We start from the raw sequence: 18,553 nt of genomic DNA on the forward strand, positions 1-18,553 counted from the left end.
CAATTTCTTAGTCAAAGTCAATTTAAAACATATTACTTAAAAACCAAAGGAAGGGAGTTGTCATAAAGTCACAGAGTAATTCCTGGGGCCCAGGGGCAGTGGAGCCAGCCCATATGCACCTGGTACCCCAGAAGTGATCACCTCCTGGAAGCCCCCTCTCCAGTGCCCCATAGTTCTTGTTTCCTTTCCTGTGCATTTGCTCTGCCCTTCACTCTCTCTGAAGACCAGCTTTATTGTCTTCTCTGTGTACATGGCTTCCTCAAAGGTCCTGAGTTTCTATGCCACTGCTTGAAGCAACCAGTTCTCAATGATCATCTGTCTCTGAATCCCAATTTCCAGGAGGAAAGAATCCAATTACACATATAGGTATTATTTGTGTGCCTCTCATCCAGAGCTTTAGACAGACTGGGGCATGTGAGGAACCTGTCTCATGTTGAGATGGATGGCAAAGCCCTACTCAAAGATGAAAAAGGAGGAAAACTGGCCCTCAAGTTGCTCTTTTACCAGCTGTAGAAAGAAGGGTCTATATAACTAAAATTATGAAATAGACAGTACAGGCGAAAAGTAAGTGGATTGATGAAGCCTTCTTGAATGGGGACATTAGTGCTGGCTTTGCAGTGTAGGCAAGATTTCTTGGTGGAGAGGGAGATGGGGGAGGACATTCCAAACTAGCAGCTTGGAAGAACTTTGCATGTTTGAGTAACAGTGAGCAATTGAGTACCTGCATATGCCAGTACTTCATTCATTCATTTAGACAGGAAATATTTACTGAGGACCTAGTAAGGAGGAGGATATACTTATGGATAAAGAAACAAAATTAAAATAGTTAAACTGCTTCCCCAAGGTCATGTTTCAAACTCTTAATTGTTTTTTTCTAGAGTTTCCTCCATTTATACTTTTTCTACTTGATTCTACAAGGTCAAAAGTGACTTAGAGCAAGGTTGGTGGTTCAGGCTTTTTTTTTTTTTTTTTTCTGTTTTAAATATAGAACTTTTGAAATTGTGCATTGTCCTTACATCCTAAAGTGAGAATAGCCATAATTTCCATAACTATAAGATGATTTATGTGTGGGTGTATGTTTGTTTTAGGGGAATTGTTTGGTCAGGATGGAGATTTCTACCATCCATTCTAACTCAACATTTCGTGTCTGGGTAATGTTGGCAACCAGTTTGATTTAATTTATTACAGAATTATTTATAATAGAAAAAACTTGAAACTGCCTAAAATGTCCCAAAATAGAGGATTGGTTTAGAAAATTATGATATGCCTATATAGTATTACCAAATAGAATATTAAGATATGCCTGTGTAGTATTACCAAATAGAAAACTAAGATATACCTATGTAGTATCCAACTCAAAAAAGTTCTTCTTCTTTTTTTTTTTTTTTTATAGTAGAGATGGTATCTCACCATGTTACCCAGTCTGGTTTTGAACTCCTGGGCACAAGCAATTCTCCCACCTCAGCCTCCCAAAGTGTTGGGATTACAGGCGTGAGCCACCATGCCCAGCTCAAGAAATTTTTAATATGATGGGAAGATCTTCAAAATATAAAATGAGTATAAACAAGAAATAGTCTTTATACATTGAATTAAACTACATAAACATGTACACACATATATTTGTATTTACATAGGAAAATTATTGTAAAAATATATATTAGTCTAAAAATGAAGGAACTATCAAAATATTACAAAACAATATTTGGGTAGTAGATATCAGTAATTAACAAATTTTAAATGCGTTTTGCTAAAATTTTAATGATGAATTTATATTTCATAACTACAATTTTATGTAACTATGTTCTTTATCTGCATCTACTTTTGTTACTGAAATGTTTATTGAAATAATTATAGATTCACATTCAGTTGTGAGAAATAGTACAGAGAGATACCTGTAATTTTTGCCCATTTCTCCCAGTGGTATATTTTGCAAAACTCTAGTGTAATATCACAGCCAGAATATTGACATTGATTCATTCCACCTCAGATTCCTCTAGTTTCTTGTATTTGTTTGTGTGTGCACTCATGTGTGTATGTTAAGTTCTATACTATTTTCTCAACTGTGTGGGTTCCTGAATCACAGTCAAGGTACCAAACAATTCTAACACCATAAGAAACCCCCATGTTGCCATCCACAGCTGCCTCTATAAAAATACAAAAAAATTAACTGGGCATAGTGGTGGGCACCTGTGGTCCCAGCTGATTGGGAGGCTGAGGCAGGAGAATGGCATGAACCCAGGAGGTGGAGCTTGCAGTGAACCAAGATCGTGCCACTGCACTCCAGCCTGGGCGACAGAGCGAGACTCCATCTCAAAAAAAAAAAAAAAGAAAAAAGAAAAAAAGGACTTGACCGCAAAGGGTAAGACATTTATTTTATTTTGCTTTTGCATCTAATGCAAAAGGCCATAATGGTGGAACCTTAGCATTGGGAAGGACTTAGCAGTCTTCTTGGTTCCTCAGAATGTAGGAATTTTAGAGGAGGAGTGGGAGACATTTTATGATTCTCTACCCTCCTCCAACACATCATCAGCTTGAGCTGTCTCCCCATCCTTTGCCCCCAGACACCTTTGCCTTGGTAGTGCAGGTCTCAAGTTAGATATCATGTCCACTGAAAACCCTTGCCTGACCTTCTAAGTCTGGGTCAGGTGCTTCTTCTTTGTGCCCTGATTATGTTCTGTATTTTCCTCTTTGTGGCAGTTTTCTCATTTTATAATTGCTCGTAGATAATAAATAAATAGTGAGTGGGTAGGTGGAGGTCTGAATGAGAGTCCTTTCCCAATGTCTGATGATCCTGCAATGGCTGCTTCTCCTTCGTTTCCCACCTTGTGAGTGGCTTTTGGTCCTGCCTGTACTTCAACCACAGCATTTGTGTGGCAAGCCCTTGTTTATGTTGATTGTGCCCAATTCCAGCCTTCTACCTTCTGATGCTTCCACCAGGATGACTAACTTCATTTTCTGAGCTCATCACATTTTTCTTTTCCTCCATTTATACAGGCAATAAGATGATTAAGATGACTACTTTAAGTAGCTACGAGCCTATATTGTGCTATGTGCTTGATATATATTATAATAGCTTCAGCTCTGTTCAAAAGAGGAAATGGCTACAGCTGACCCAGAGACCATCTGGGGATAAAATGGGGATAGTAAAACATAACTTGAAGTATATTTTATTGAAATATTTATATTTATTTGGGAGGCTGAGGTAGGAGAATTGCTTGAACCCTAGAGGCAGAGGTTGTGGTCAGCCAAGACTGCGCCTCTGCACTCCAGCTTGGGCAACAGAGCAAGACTCTGTCTAAAAAATAAAAAATAAAAAATTGTATATTTATTATATTTAATCAAATATTAAAAATATTCCTATACATATTTTAATAAAATATACTTCAAGTTATGTTTCGCTATCCCCATTTAAAAACTGAGGAAACCAAGGCTCAAAAAAGGTTAATAAGTTGTTCAGGATTATGTAGCCAGATTAGTGGCAGAAATAGATTCAAATCCAAAACTGTCTGTTACACAGTTCACCTTTTTTGCTCTGTCTGCAGGAAGGAACTGCATCTCTAGGGAGCTGTTCTGATTCTTCCAAGACTTAGAATGTCCACTAGGGACCTGTATCCAAGTCTAGTTCCTGATTGAACTCTTCTAGTTAGGTAGCTCTGGACTTTGGAAGGCAGCCATTCTATTGCTGGACAAGAAACATTGCTGGGATGTTTATTGATGTTCAGTGGAAATCTGCCCTTCACTCTCTCAATTCTGTATCTAGGTGGTTTGTAGTTCTGTCCCTTGGTGCAACATAAATTCTTTTGAATTTATAAGTCCCTCATGCTATACCTAAAAGGGATTTTTCTGGATTTACTTATTTATTTTACAGATGAAGAAACTTGAGTCCAAAGAGAGAAGCCCTGTTTAACTTACTGCCCTTGAGTTACCTGAAACCTAATCTTGCCTTTCTGGCTTACCTTTCTCTTTCTAGCTCTTCCAGTCTTTTCTCATGAGATGGGTTTTCTTTATTTTTCATTACCCTAGTCATTCTCCTTATGGACACTCTCCAGCTGGCCTGTGTGCCTCCTGTTTTTGAAGCTGACCTCAATAGTCCAAACTTTGGGTTGATTGCATGGAGTTCAACAGAGGATGTTTAATTCTGCAAACAATGATGAGATGTCACTATGTACCAGGGACGTGTTGCAATCCTCTACCATGTTCTGCCTTCCTTTTTCCTTGTCCACATTGTCTACAATATTTATGAGGGTAGAAGTTTGGTTGTATATGTGACAAAGGCCATCGTAACAGTGGCTTAAGCAGATGAAAGCCTATTTCTTGCTCACATAAAAATCTGATCTGGAATGGATGCTGTATAAAGTAGCTAGGGTGCCAAGCTGCTTCTATCACGCTGCTTTTTGATCCTTAGGATATTACTCTCTTCCTCGTCATCTAAGATGGCCATCCAAATATTCATTTTCTAGCCAATGTGAAGGCCAGGGAAGGGCTTACCTTTTCTCTCTAAGAAACAGGCTGTATGTTGCAGTCTCACTTCCACTCTCATCCCATTGGTCAGAACTTAATCACATGGTCGTACCTGGCTGAAGGGAAGCCTGGGAAATGTAGTCTTTTATTCTGGTAGTCCAAGTGACCAGCTAAAAGTATTCTTAAGAAGAACAAGGAGGGGAGAATGGATTTTGGTTGGCAAATAGCAGTCTCTACCATACCCCTCCTTCTGTTTCAGCTCCAGGAAAACAAGTCCTGGTTGGTTCTCTATAGCCATTGGCTTCCCAGGTTTATGAAGTTCCATTTCTAGGAAAGGTGGCAAAGCAGGATCTCCCAGAAATTCTCAGGATTCTGTGAAAGACTGAAAATCAGAATCTTTGGTGTGGAGGTCACAGTGATAAAAATACTTGTCGTTTATTTGGGGCTTACTATTTGTTTGCTAGGCATATGTTAACATGCATTCTCTTATTTAATTTTCAGATGAATCCTAGGGGGCAGGTATGATTATTAATTCCCAATTTACAAACCAAGTTTTCCAAAGAGATGAAATAACTTCCCAAGGTTGTACAGTGATTACAGGGTGAAGCTACTACCTATTTATCTTAGTGCACTGGAGCCTGAGGTCATTGCCCACTCACTTTAATGCCAGACAGACCAGAGTTGCTCATTAACACTTCATAAAGCCCTCTCATGTTCCTCATAATAACCAGACATTTCTAATTATAACTTGAGCAGCAAGTGTTGTTTAAGATAGGTTGTGAGCCCCAAGTTGAAGGGATGGCTTTTATACCGTGTTTGCTGAGTATAAGCTCAGGTCAGACAAAATATTGGGTGACCAAATTGGCAAAGACTGTTGTCCCTGTATTTCATTTTGCTGTCAGCAGTGCTCTTGGTTTATTTTCTTTTCCATGAGGAAGCTGAGGCACAGGGATGTCACAGGATTTATTACACATGGTAATGTTGGGATTTGCTCCACATTGGTCTGATGCCAAGCTGGAAATATTAATTCTGCTGCTGCCTCATGTTCATTAATCTAGGGGGGGCCTGGACTTCTATTTCCTCATGTCCTGGAATCTCTCAGCGTGTCCTGGGACCTGGGACCTGGTTCCAGGCCTGAGTTTGCCAGCCTTGCTATGTCTGGTTAGAGATGACAGGTTAGAGATCACAGGCTTTTCTGGACTCTGTTTTGCTTATAGCTTTGCTTTTTAAATTTTGTTTTGTTTTTATTTTCTCCTATAAATATGGCAGGTGGATTATGAATACAAATGTTAACATTGGGGCACTCAATGAGGAAAGGATGTCTCTATGGTTAACTCTCTTTTCCAACTCCGAATCACGATATGTAGACCACAGGAAGGGGCAATGGAAACCTTGATATTTAAGAATAACAAGTGTTCCGTGAATTGGGTGGTGGGGCACCTTTCTAGAAGATGAGAAAGAATAAATTATGCAAAGAACCAGGTAGAGGTTCTTAGCAGGAGGACAGCAAAAGCAAATGCCTTAAGTGCAGAAATGAAAAAGAGGCAAGAAATAAACAAATACCATGTTTGAGCCTTACATATTTTGGAATTTATTGGTTACGGAAGGGGAGACAGAAGCTCACTATTAGCAATGACTCCCCTCCCCTGAATCAACGGCAATTTTTGGACAGGCCTCAATAATGCTAGGAGTAAGTGCCTCACGCTTGTCAAATCTACTTTGCTTAGGTATGTTTGGAAAAATGATCAATGTCCTTGGTGAAGTGTTACTCTCTTTTGCTTCATTAAACTCACCTTAGGAAGTGGTTAAATTGATAGTGTTTTGTTCATTCGTTTGTTTGTTTTTCAGAATTCTCTTCACGTCTCCCAGAGGCTTTGAACATAAGATACAGTGCTGTTTTTGATATTAGCAGTGGTTTATAAAAATATTTAAGTCACTCTTTCCTCTTAACATCCATACAAATACTTAGAGGGGTAGAAATTAGAAGATTATATCAGAATTTCAAACCTGGGATTTATAGAAAATTGGAGGGTACTCAAAGGATGTTCTATTGGCAGAAGAGTTGAGTTGCTCTGAGAACAACGGCAGATTCATTTATTTACAGTGGTTACAGACTCACAGATGTGCTCACACTGGCCACAATCCATCCATCACTAGCAGATTTGAACATTGTTCCAGTTTGGGCATTTGGGTTCTCAATCTAATGTAATTTACCTGCTCATATTAAGAATTTTAACATACCAAGAAGTGTTTTTTAAAAAAACAAAAACAACACTATCCCCCAAATTAATAGTGGGAATTGAATAGTACATTTTGGCCTTATTACTCATCTGAGCTCAGTAGAGATCTTTGGATATGCTTCCAATAACAGTAAAAATAACAGCTTGGTGAAATAAATGGACTCGTAGGTGGAGAACCAAAGTTCGGAGAGGAGTTTTATCTTCTGATTGCATTGCTCTTTGGCATAATGGTTTTGGAATAAAAACCATCACTGCTTTATTTTTACTTTATAAAGTACTTCTAGGATATCATTTTACTTCAGCTTTACAATTGCCTTATAAACTGGGTATAATTGTCTTCATTTTACAGCTGAGGAGTCTGAAGCTCAGAGTGGTTAAGTGACTTGCCCAAGGTCACAGCATAGCAAGCAGGTGACAGAATCAGGATTCCAACCCGTATGTTATTATATAAATTGTCATAACTCCTGAAAACATAGTAGCTTTAAAACCTTGAAAAGCATCAGTGCCATCTTTAGAACAATGACTTAGGATTTTTTTTTCCTCCATGGATACTGCTTTAAATGTTTGAGGAAATAACTGCAAATTTTGTTTCTTCCTAACCCCAATAATGCTCTCTCCAATGTCCCTCAGCCCAGAATTTCTTGTGACTATTTGATTTTTTTTTTTCTGAAGCTTCAGTCTTTAATATTGCCTTCTGTTCGATTATATCACGTCAAAGGCAGAGCCTAGAGAATCATTATTAAGGATTTGTAGGTTGTTTGCATGACTTTTTAAAGTAAAAAGGATAGATATGAATAGAAATAAATAAAATTATTTTGCAAAGTAACCATAAGGCTTCAGCCATGTCTGTATATAATTTATTCACTATAAAAAGTTCTACTGAAGATATATTTTGACTTAGATAACATAATTGATAAAAAGATGGCAAATTTATTGTTAGGTTAATATAACTATCCCTTCTTTGGAGAGGGTGATAACGAAACTGTCCAAAGAAAAAGATGCCCAGATGAGATTATACTTGGAAAATTTTGTAGGCAGATACACAAACTGGAAGTATAACATGTAAGCATGTTTGACAGGAGAAGTAGGAGAACATGGGTTACAAAATCCTTAAGCTTGACAGCCTCTGGCAAGGTGGTAAATAATGTGAGCTCTTTTAAAATGGCTTTCTTGAGATAAAGCACAGAATGTAGTGCATGCAACTTTCAGAATTGTTGCTGGAGACAGCAAAAATACTCTTGAGACAGTGCAGGCTACCGAGGAAAATACGTACAGTGATCCAGAAGAAAGTGAGAGCATGGGCTATTGGGAGAACTGCAAAGAGTTTCCCTGGGACTGGGGCAAAGATGGGTGAAGGAAGAATGCAGGAGGTGAGAATGGGAAGGAAAGCGGTTCCCAGGTCATTCAAGGCTTTGTAAACCATGTAACCCTGTGGCCCTAAAAGTTTCCATGAACAGGAGTGATAAGATAAAATTTGTATTTTAACGCACCTCATCCCTCTGGAGAGAATTGAAGGGGTCCAAAGCTGTTAGGAGGCTAGAGATGGAAATGGCCTGAACCGAGTAAGATACTAAGTAAGGAGTAGTTGGTGTGTAGAAAGGTGGGTTGGATTTGGGTTTTGCCTATAGGAACAGTGGGAGGAAACAAGGTACTTCTCAGATTTCTTTGTATCTACCCATTCTTACTCCATAACCTCCCATGCTGTAAAATGATGGTAATGGTAACAATGACTATAAAATTTGAAGGCCTATTATATTATAGGCGTGAAACTTCTCATCACCTACAAGATAAAATTCAAGTCTTAAAGGGGCATACAAGCATTCCATAATACGCTTCTTGCCTATCCTACCACCCTTTGTTAAATGCCCTGTGCAGTATTGCTGACCAATTTATAGTTCAGAATCTGAGGTCAGAATTAACAATATGTATTGAGCCAGATAAATCAACTATGTCTGTCCTTTTTTTTTTCTTTAGACAGAGTCTCATTCTGTCGCCAGGCTGGAGTGCAATGGCACGTACAGTATAGGGCTGTAAAGCATTTAGGATAATGCCTGGTACATAGTAGGAACTCAAATCTTAGATGATTTTAGGTATGATTTGTTATTTTTAGTAGCGGAATATTAGAATACTACTACTACCACTACATACAAAGCCCTGTGCTTGGCACTGTGTATGGAGTCTTCTTTGACTCACCCCATCTTGCCTTCTAGGAGTTTGCAGGCAATGTGCATATGCTTAAAGATTTCAAGAAGGGAAACTGGGGAGTGGTCAGTCAACAGGCAGTCACTTGAGATTACTGCCAAATGCAGGGAAAGAGGAAAGAAGGCACTTGCAGGTGGCCAACTTGTTAGATAATAGTCCCTCACCCCTGGGCTTCTGGGGCAAAAATGAAAAACAGAAGCCATGGTGGAGATTAGAATGCTTCTGTTCTACCAATGCCGCCATTAGTGGCAGCCAAATACTTAAACTCCATGTCTAGTTTGGTGGGACTCCTAACAGACCTTGCCTTGTAGTATTAATAAATCACACAAATCACAATTTTTAACACTCACATTGTATAGACTCTGTGAGTCATGGAGTCACCCAGAGTTCATGGGACCTTGGAGAGCAGCAAATTCCACCTCCACATTTTATAGAAAGAGACTTTGTCCAGAGAAGGAAAGCCATATGCTTAAGGGCACACTGGTATTTGGAACTTGAACTTTGTTGGTTAACCTTATGGGTCAGATCATGCAGATTCCCAAATGCCTGGACCCTTGCCTGGGAGGGAGTAGACTCTCAATATGCAAGGGTGCTGAGAGGAGGGATGATGGCTCCACTGTTGTGCTGCCCTCATTGTATTTGGTGAGTCCAGGCTCCTGCTCTTATCAGAAGAACAGCAATGGTAGCTGCTGGAGGAAGAGTTGGCCTCCCTCAGGATGTAGCCATTTCTGCTGCCTGATTTGTATTGGGCAAGGTCTTGTTTGGGCCCTTCCGTAGCTACAGCCATCTATGTGCTATTGGCGATTGCCCTGAGACCTCTACTCTCTGTCAAAAAGAGGTAAGGAAGAATGTGATAGTGAAAAGGCATGAGATTTAGAGCCACACAGATCTGGTTTGTGTTCTGACCCCAGTGTTTCTTAGAGATGTGACCTTTATCCAGTCATTTAACTTCACTGAGCCTCAGTTTTCTCCTCCATAAAATGGGCATGATAATATCCACGTCAGCAGATTGTTGTAATGATTAAGTGTGATGATCTATATCAAGCATTTGGCAGATAAAAAGTGTCCAGTGAATGGTAGCTCCTCTGCCTCTCTCTCTGACCCTGCCTGACCTTCATTTAGGGCTGTCTGTCCTCTGTCACACAGTGTGGCATAGGGCTGTGGCTGTGTTATTGCACTTTCTATTTATCAGAAGCTACTGAGGGATGTTGAAAGATGTAGACTTTAGGCTCTACTCTCAGAGATTCTGATTTGAAAGAAATCTGAAAATCTGCATTTTTTAAAACAGGCACCCCAGGCTATTTTGATGTGTAGCCTGGTACCTAGGCTGATACTTAACCTTGGGAACCTCTTGCACCACTTTGCCAGACCTCTTAGTTTGGGCAGATTATGCAACCTCTCTGAACCTCATTTCTGCACCCATTAACTGGGACTGATAGCCTTTTTATTAAGGTCCTTTTCAGGGTGAAATGAAACAGTGTGTGTGAAGCATCTTGCATGAACCTAGCACACAGTGGGAGCCTGGTGAAGACTGGATTCCCCCAGAACAACCATGTTTGCTTGTACAGTTACGCTATACAGGAATGGGCTTGTTCCAGGGTTTGAGTGAAGACTGATACCAGACACCAAAGGGCTGCATTGCCCTCTTCCAATCTATAAGCTAGCCGTGGTCCTGGTTCCTTCTTTGGAAACCAAACCCTTTCAATGTATCATTCTTACCATTCTGTGGATTTTACACAGGGCATATTGTTCATGATGGAAAGCCACCTGCTTGCTTGTCACCTGCATTTTTTGGAGACCGTTTTTATGGTTACTAGTGTCTGTCTTTGAAATTTCAGCACCTGTGAGCTCTGATTGTGTTACCTGGAATCTAAAAGGCAGCAGAGGAGACCAGATGCTGCTAATGACTTTTCAGCTCTTTCGGCCATAGTTTTCTCAAAGAAAAAAGGATGTGACCCTGGGTTTGTCAGCACTGATGTACTTTCACACCGCAAAGGGACTTGACAATGGGCAGGTTTCCAAGTCTGTAGAGTGGTTCTTTGGGGAAGATGGAAAGCATATTTACAGTTTGGTTCTTCGGGCTCATGCTCTTTCCCCACCTCCTGTGCTCTACTGCCACTACCCCTGGAATGCTGGTGCATGTGGCTGTTGAACATGAGAGTCAAAGACAGCAGCTATTGACCCTAAAGGCTGCATGTGCCTGTGGGGTGGGTGGGATTGGGCAGCAAGGAGAGGCTGAATTAGGAAAGAGCATCTTGAGCCACTGTCATCATCCCTTTGTGAGGAACCACGATCATAACTGGACTGCAGTTTTCCACTCCTGCCTGTTCAAGCCTTAGAAACTAGTTTTCATTAATTTCTTTGCTACGCAGTGAATGCGTAGCAGTTTTCCACTCCCGGGTGGCTGTTCTTGAAAATAACCTTAGATTAATGCAGAGCAGACATCAGGCCAAGGTCTGGCTTTTTTGTTCTCCAGCAGTGCTTTTGGGTTTGACTGTTTCCTTTTATTTTTTAAGCTTTTAACAAGTATAATAGGAGGTAGCAAAATGTTGTCAGTGGAGCACAGGCTTTGGAGTAAGACAGACCTAGGGAAGAGCTTGGCTGTATGACCTAAATTTTTGTGTTTGGTCTTGCTGTGGGCTGAATATTTGTGTCCCCCTCTTTCCCAGATTCATATGCTGAAACCTAATCCTTAATCGGTAATATTTGGAGGTAGGGCCTTTGGGAGGTGATTAGGTTATGATGGCAGAGTCATCATGAATGGGATTAGTGCCGCTATAAAAGAGGGCCCCAGAGAACTTGCTTGTCTCTTTCACCATGGGAAGATACAGGGAGAAGACGGCCTTCTATGAATAAAGAAGTGGGACCTCACTAGGTACCAAATCTGCAGGCACCTTGATCTTGGACATTCCGGCCTCCAGAACTGTGAGGAATACATTTCTGTTGTTAATAAGCCACTCAATTTATAGTATTTTGTTATAGCAGCCCAAATGGTCTAAGACAAGTTCTCAGTTTGCTGCTCTGTAAAAGGGGGATAATCAAACTTACCTGGCAACATAATGTGAAGATTAAGTAAGATAATGGACATAAAGCTTGTAGTCTAGTTCCCAGGGATCAGAGGGTGTTTAATAAGTGATGGCTATTGCTGTTATCATCTTGCTGCACTTCAGTGCAATTCAAATTGGTTTAAAAGTGAATAGAAACTGTTGGTTTCTTGACAGATTCAATTCAGTTCAATTAAGTGTCCTTTTTTAGATGGCTTACCCTGGTAAGTGTCATGCTGAGTACTTGATACAGATAGAAATTAAGCACCGTCTTCTCGCTAAGCTCTTCTTGTGTATTCTCAATTAATTTTGTGTTGCAGCTTTCAAAAAAAGCATCTCCTCACCCTTTCCAGTGATTCTAAATTTCTTTATCTACTCCTTTGAAGGTTAGTTTGACTTTCAAGGCTTTTGAGATCTGAGCATCATTCACCGTTGCGGTCTTACCTCTCACCCTTCTCTAATATACCCTCTATGTCCACCCATTGCTGTGAGGAAACACCATAATACCTTGGCTCTAGTATGTACCATCGCCACTGCCTGATACACATTCCTCTCAATTTCAGAGTCTTCCTCCTTCCTCCTGTGTAGTGGAGACTGCAATACTCATCTGTCAGTGTTGGATGAGAATTTATGCATGTAATTTTTTTGTCTGAAGAGCAGATGGAACCACACAGACCAGACTGCAGGAAAGAGAAGAGACAACACAGTAGACTACCTTACCCGTGGTTTCACTTTCCAAGGTTTCAGTTATCCACTGCCAACTGCGGTCTGAAAGTATTATGAAAATTCCAGAAATAATCCATTAAGTTTTAAATTGTATGCCATTCTGAGTAGCGTGATGAAATCTTGCACCATCTTGCTTGGTCCTGCCTGGGATATGCATCATCTCTTTATCTAGCATCTATGTTACTGCCTATTAGTCACTTAGTAGCCATGTAAGTGATAAGACTGACTATCTTGGTTATTGCAGTGCTTGTGTTCAAGTGACCCTTATTTTACTTCATAATGACCCCAAATCACAAGAGTAGTGATGCCAGCAACTTGGATATGCCAAAGAAAAGCTGTAGAGTGCTTCCTTTAAGTGAAAAGGTGAAAGTTCCTGACTTAATAAAAAAAGGAAAAAAATGGTATTCCGAGGTTGTGTAGATCTATGGTAAGAATGAATCTTTTATCTGTGAAATTGTGAAGAAGGGAAAAAGGAATCCATGCTAGTTTTGCCGTTACATCTCAGATGGCACATGTTATGGCCACAGTGCGTAAGTGCTTTATTAAGATGGAAAAGGCTTCAATTTGTGAGTGGAAGACATGAACAGAAACGTGTTCCAATTGATGGCAGTTGGGTTCAGTATTATCTGTGGTTTCAGACATCCACTGCAGCTCTTGCAGTGTATCCTCTATGGATAAGAGGGGACTACAGTACTAGCATCTGCATTGGCCAGATGCTAAGTAGAAACAGAAGCTGCCTTGAACTTAGGGAGGCCCTGGGTGTACAGTGATTTTTCTATGCCATTTGTGGTGCCATTTCTGTAGCTCACCAGGGTGCAGCCTGCAGAAGGAAAGCCACACAGCTCTTTCCTCCCTCCAGGGGCCCTTATAATAATGAATGATGGCAAAGAGTCGAAGATAGGATTATGATAATGGCTATTTTTTATTAAGCACTTCTTGTAGATATATGCGCATGTGTGTATTTCATTCTTAATAAGTATTATCGCAAAACTGAGGTTCAGAGAGGTTGCATCACACCCTTAAGCATGAAGAAGATAGGGAGGGTGGCTATAATAATAGTGACAGTCCTCCAAAGTGTGACATCAGACTCTTCTGATGGTTGGGCAACTACTGTGCCAGGGAAATAATTATCTGTCTCCTTAGCAACCCCCAATATTTGGCTTAGTTGTCATTGGTGCATTTCAGTTATCTTCATGTCGGTAAAGAAATAGGTCTCAGGAAATTTAATCCAGCTAGCAGTGCTATGCCTAGAATTCAATTAACTCCATGATTTGCAATTAATGAGCCCTCATGCCAAGATTGAGGTCATAGCATTAATCTTACTTTTATTTTAGGATTTCCACTGTCATGATTTACAGCAAAATCCAGCCAATATTGTCAGGATTATTGGAGCATAATTAAGCCAGAAAGACAGGCAGAACCGTTGGTTAACATGGGAGCCAGGGAGGGACCTCATACCTTTGCTTGGTAAGCCTGCCTCAGGCAGGATGGGTCTACATATGAGGATTTCCATCTAAGGACTGTTTCCCAGATGCCTGATCTCTATACATTTCAAATCCCCATCCAAACTCCAAAGAAAATATTTCTGAGTCCCAGTTGGTGAGCCCTTGTGAGTTATGTTGTTAATTCAATGCTACCACATCCACCTCCACCTCAAGTTGCCATTTACTAAGTTGTAAATGTAACAGACAGTGAGTGGGCTTTTACAGACGATGGATTAAATAGTTGTGATGATTCTATGAGGAAGGTATCGTAGGCCTTCTCTCGGTATAAGGTTATACAGCAAGTAAGTGGCCTTTCCACTGAACTGATGGAAGGATGTGGCAGTTCCTAGCTGCAGACCATTTTTGTGCTTCTCTCCCTTTCGTGTGTGTGTGTGTGTGTGTGTGTGTGTATTTTGTCCATTAGGATCTCCTCTACTTTCCCATATAGAAATAAGAAGGCAGGCATGCATAGGCAAATATTGTTTATGATTGCCTTCTAGGTGACAAATGCTCATCCATCATTATCTCATTTAATCATCATATACATGGGAGGAGGATATTATCTGCCTCCATTTTACAGTTGAGAAAACTGAGGCTTAGAGAGATTTACTAGTTTGCCTGCTGTTACACAGATAGGAAGGAAGGACAATCAGTGTTGTGAATGTGGGTATGCTTGTTTGCAAATCCTAGGTTCTTTTAATCACAACAAGCTAGTACTAAATAAATGCTTTTTTTCTTTTCCTGGTTCTCCAGGAGTGGTTATTATTGAGTCGAGAATTTTTGGCAAAAGTAACACGTGGAGAGTCATTTTTTGAGTGGAAGGAGTCTGAAGAGAGGGTAGGAACCAACCTCCTACTACCCAACAGGTAAGGGTGTGCTTTTGGCCTTTGGGATTTAGCTCATGTCTTCTGTATGTAGAGTGCAGATAGATCCAGGTAGGCCACCCTGTCTCGCCAACCAAGCACAGAAATCAACCCCTCCCATTGACTTTACTTTTGCTCAGCGTTTGGTTTTTCCACAAGAGAGTGTAGTGGCCAGATGTTTATGAGAAGGTCTCCATAAGCCAAGTCCACACCGGAAACTGAACCCACAGCTAGCAGTAGCTTTCTTTGCCCTTGAGATCAGTGAAACAGAGGAGTAGTGGGTTCTCTTTGCACTTAGGTAGCAGATTTTCCTCCAAATGCTTGCTGTGGGTTTTTTGGTTTTCTCCTAGAATTCACCTTCAGACTGTATCTGCCTTCCCTGTGTAGTTAGCATTTAGAAGTGTCCTCACTGAGTTTGCTTAGCCTCATTGAACATTTTTATGCCTGGCATGGCTTACTAGAGACTGCCTATTGGAGGTTCCTACTAATACAATTATTTGATAAATAGATACTGAAGGACTGCCTTGAAATTTTCTACGGCTGGCTTGGGATGGAATACTTGCTTTTCAAATATGCCCTAAAGAGTGTACTATCCTTGGGGAAATCCACTTGTCTCGGGCAATATTAATCTGCTCTGTGAACAGCTTCTTGGAAATTTGCTGATAATCCTTTTTTTTTTTTTTTTTTTTTTTTTTGTCATTCAATATGTCAGTGTGAGAGAGTAAGAGAATTTGGTAAAAGTTCTTACTTTTTAGCTTGACCTTTTGAGGTCTGAGGAGCAGTCTCATCTTCCACCCCTCTCTAATAATACACCTTCAAGTTCTCTGAGAAAACAGCATGATATCCTGGTTCCAGTATCTATTATAGTTGGTGCCTTAGGCAACTTACCTTCTGTTTCAGAGACACCACCCCACCCTTCCTCATCTGCTTAGGGGAGACTGTAATACTCATCTTTCAGTGCTGGGTGAGCCTAGCATGTTCCCTAGTACGCTTATAATCAGAGCTCAGTTATGATCCTTTCACTTTTATGTCTGTCCTTGACGTGATGGTCTCAACCTTTGCTTGCTCTCCAACATTATTTTGTACTAAATAATGGGCTAAAATGCCCTTCAGCCCATTTCCATCCAAACTGCAATTAAGACATCACCTCTGCCATAAGCCATCCTCTTTCCTATTTCCAACAACCTTCAACACTGCCCCCACTCCACCACCCCTGCCTGCCACACACACACAGACACACATAGGCTGGAAATAAGCTCCTCAGAATGCTTATCTACTTTATATGCACCTTTATAATAATACTTGGTATGTCTAAACAGTAGAATATCAACTAATAATTATAATGCAGCACTATGAGAGATATGAGAGAAAAAATATTAATGACTCAGAAGACTATACTTCATTGCTAAGTGGAAATATGGCAGGTCCAAATCTATACACAGTATCATCTTTATTTCTATGTATGTGGACACACAACACAAAATGTGTATATGTGCGTATACACAAAAACAGAACTAAGAATGTAAGGATATATAGTCTCCAAAATGTTAACAGTGGTACCCTTGTTTATTTTATTCTCTGTCTTAATTCCATCTTCTTTGGTTTCAGTAGACCTCAGGGGCAGAGAAGTGAGTTAATCATACTGCTTTGCAGTCTTTATACAGCACAAGGCCCCGTCTGGTTTTATTCTAGATTTTCTTTTTTTTACTTCGTCAGCCTCAATTCTATCCTCCTCACCCAGTCATTTGGTTTCTTTCTAGTGCTCTTTATATATGTCCTTAAGTGTGCCAAATTTTCCACATTGATTATGAATGTCTTCTATATTATAGATATATATGATATTATTGTGTAATGCAACCTATTTTAATGTATAAAAATATCAAAATATAGGTAATGTTTATATTTATATCTGAATGAAGCCTTTTTTCATAAAGTAGAAACTGGAATTCATGTCTCTGCTTTTTACCTCTTTTCCCCCTTTTCTCCCCTCCCCTCAATCCTGCAATCACACACGCATACATGTGCGCACACATGCACAAACACACACACGCACACATGCACACATAATGAAGATTTTCTTGACCAGTTGTACTTCCAGTTCCAAAATCTCAGGATTCCTTGTTGCATATATTGGTTGATTCCCTCCCTTGAGCTCTCTGATATGTGGTTTTGTATGAAATTTTTAACATGACTTTTCTCAAGTAATTGAGCTCCTCCTAGCTTTTAGCATAGTACAGCAGAGTCTGAAAAGAGAATGACCAATGGCAATGCAGACAGCCTTATTGGACTAAGAATGGCATTTTCTGGTGATTCGTATGTTTGCCTTATCTTTCCCAGTCTAGGCCCTATTCAAGCATATGGCAAAAGGGACATACCATTTGCAGTGAGAGCAATATTTGTTTCCTTGCCCTGCCAGCTACTAGCAAGCTAAGTGACTTGAGCCTTAATTTCATCATTATGCTTTCAGGCATTTCAATGAATCTTAATTGACACCCAAAAATATGCATTTTTTAACCTTTTGAAATTTGTTGATACTTATTTTATGCCCCAGCATATGCAAACACTTGATAAGAAGGTTTGTTCTTCAGTTGTTGGTTGCAGTATTCTATAAATGTCAGTTAGGGCAATGTAGTATTGTTGTTCAAATGTTTTCTTCCCATACCAATATTTTGTCTACTTGTTCTTAAAAAGTCTGCATTTGTCATTGTGGGTTTGTCCCTTTATTTCTACTTTTCTGTTCATTTTTGCTTCATATACTTAGAAGCTGTGTTATTAGGTGAATATATTTAGAATGATATCTTAGGGAGTAATTGACCCTTTATTATTATGAAACATTACTTCTTAACTCTGTAATATTCTGTTTTGAAATTAATTTGTATCATGTTAATATAGGCCTACCTGCTTTCTTTGGCTTACCGTATGATTAATATTTTCTCATCCTTTACTATTAACCTATCTGTAACTTTGTAATTAAAGTACATCTCTTGTAGACAGCATATAATTTGTGTTTTTTTTAAATTCAGTCTGATAATCTCTGTCTTTTAATGATAGTGTCTGGTCTATTTAGATTTATTATAATTATTAATATAATTGGGATTAAGTCTACTCTCTTATTTGTTTCTAACTATTGCTTCTGTTTTTAGTTTCTCTATTCTTTTCAGCTTTGTTAGGATTAATCATATATTTTTAATATGAAATTTTAATTCTTCTGACTTTTTGGCTATATATATATGTGGTACATATATTTGTGTGTGTATGTATGTGTATATATATAAATATACATATATTTATATATATATATTTGGTATGTGGTTTCTCCAGAGATTGCAATATTTATTCTTCACTTATCACTGTATACTTAAAATAAGAGAATGTTATAGCAGTGCAATTTCGCTTACCTTCTACCTATCTTTTGTGCTATTTTGTCATATATTTTTCATCTGTGTAATAACACCACAATACAATGTTGTTATTTTTGCTTGTAACAGTTATCTTTCAGGTGCATTATATTCACCCAGACATTTACCATTTCT

The 18,553-nt window shown here is 39.4% G+C and overlaps 1 protein-coding gene across 7 annotated transcripts in view; it reads left to right on the forward strand.

The window, feature by feature from the left end:
• Positions 1-18,553, forward strand: part of DNAJC6 (DnaJ heat shock protein family (Hsp40) member C6) — a 157,937-nt gene that overhangs the window by 72,318 nt on the left and 67,066 nt on the right. For 3 of the 7 annotated variants that reach the window (XM_021942539.2, XM_021942536.2, XM_021942542.2), the window contains exon 2: positions 14,911-15,023. The exons of the other annotated variants lie outside the window; for them this stretch is intronic. The gene's annotated coding sequence lies outside the window, so the exon portion shown is untranslated. The remainder of the gene's footprint in view (positions 1-14,910; positions 15,024-18,553) is intronic. 7 annotated transcript variants of the gene reach the window in all.

This window comes from Papio anubis, chromosome 1 (assembly GCF_008728515.1).
Source record: "Papio anubis isolate 15944 chromosome 1, Panubis1.0, whole genome shotgun sequence".
NCBI classification, from domain to species: Eukaryota; Metazoa; Chordata; class Mammalia; order Primates; family Cercopithecidae; genus Papio; species Papio anubis.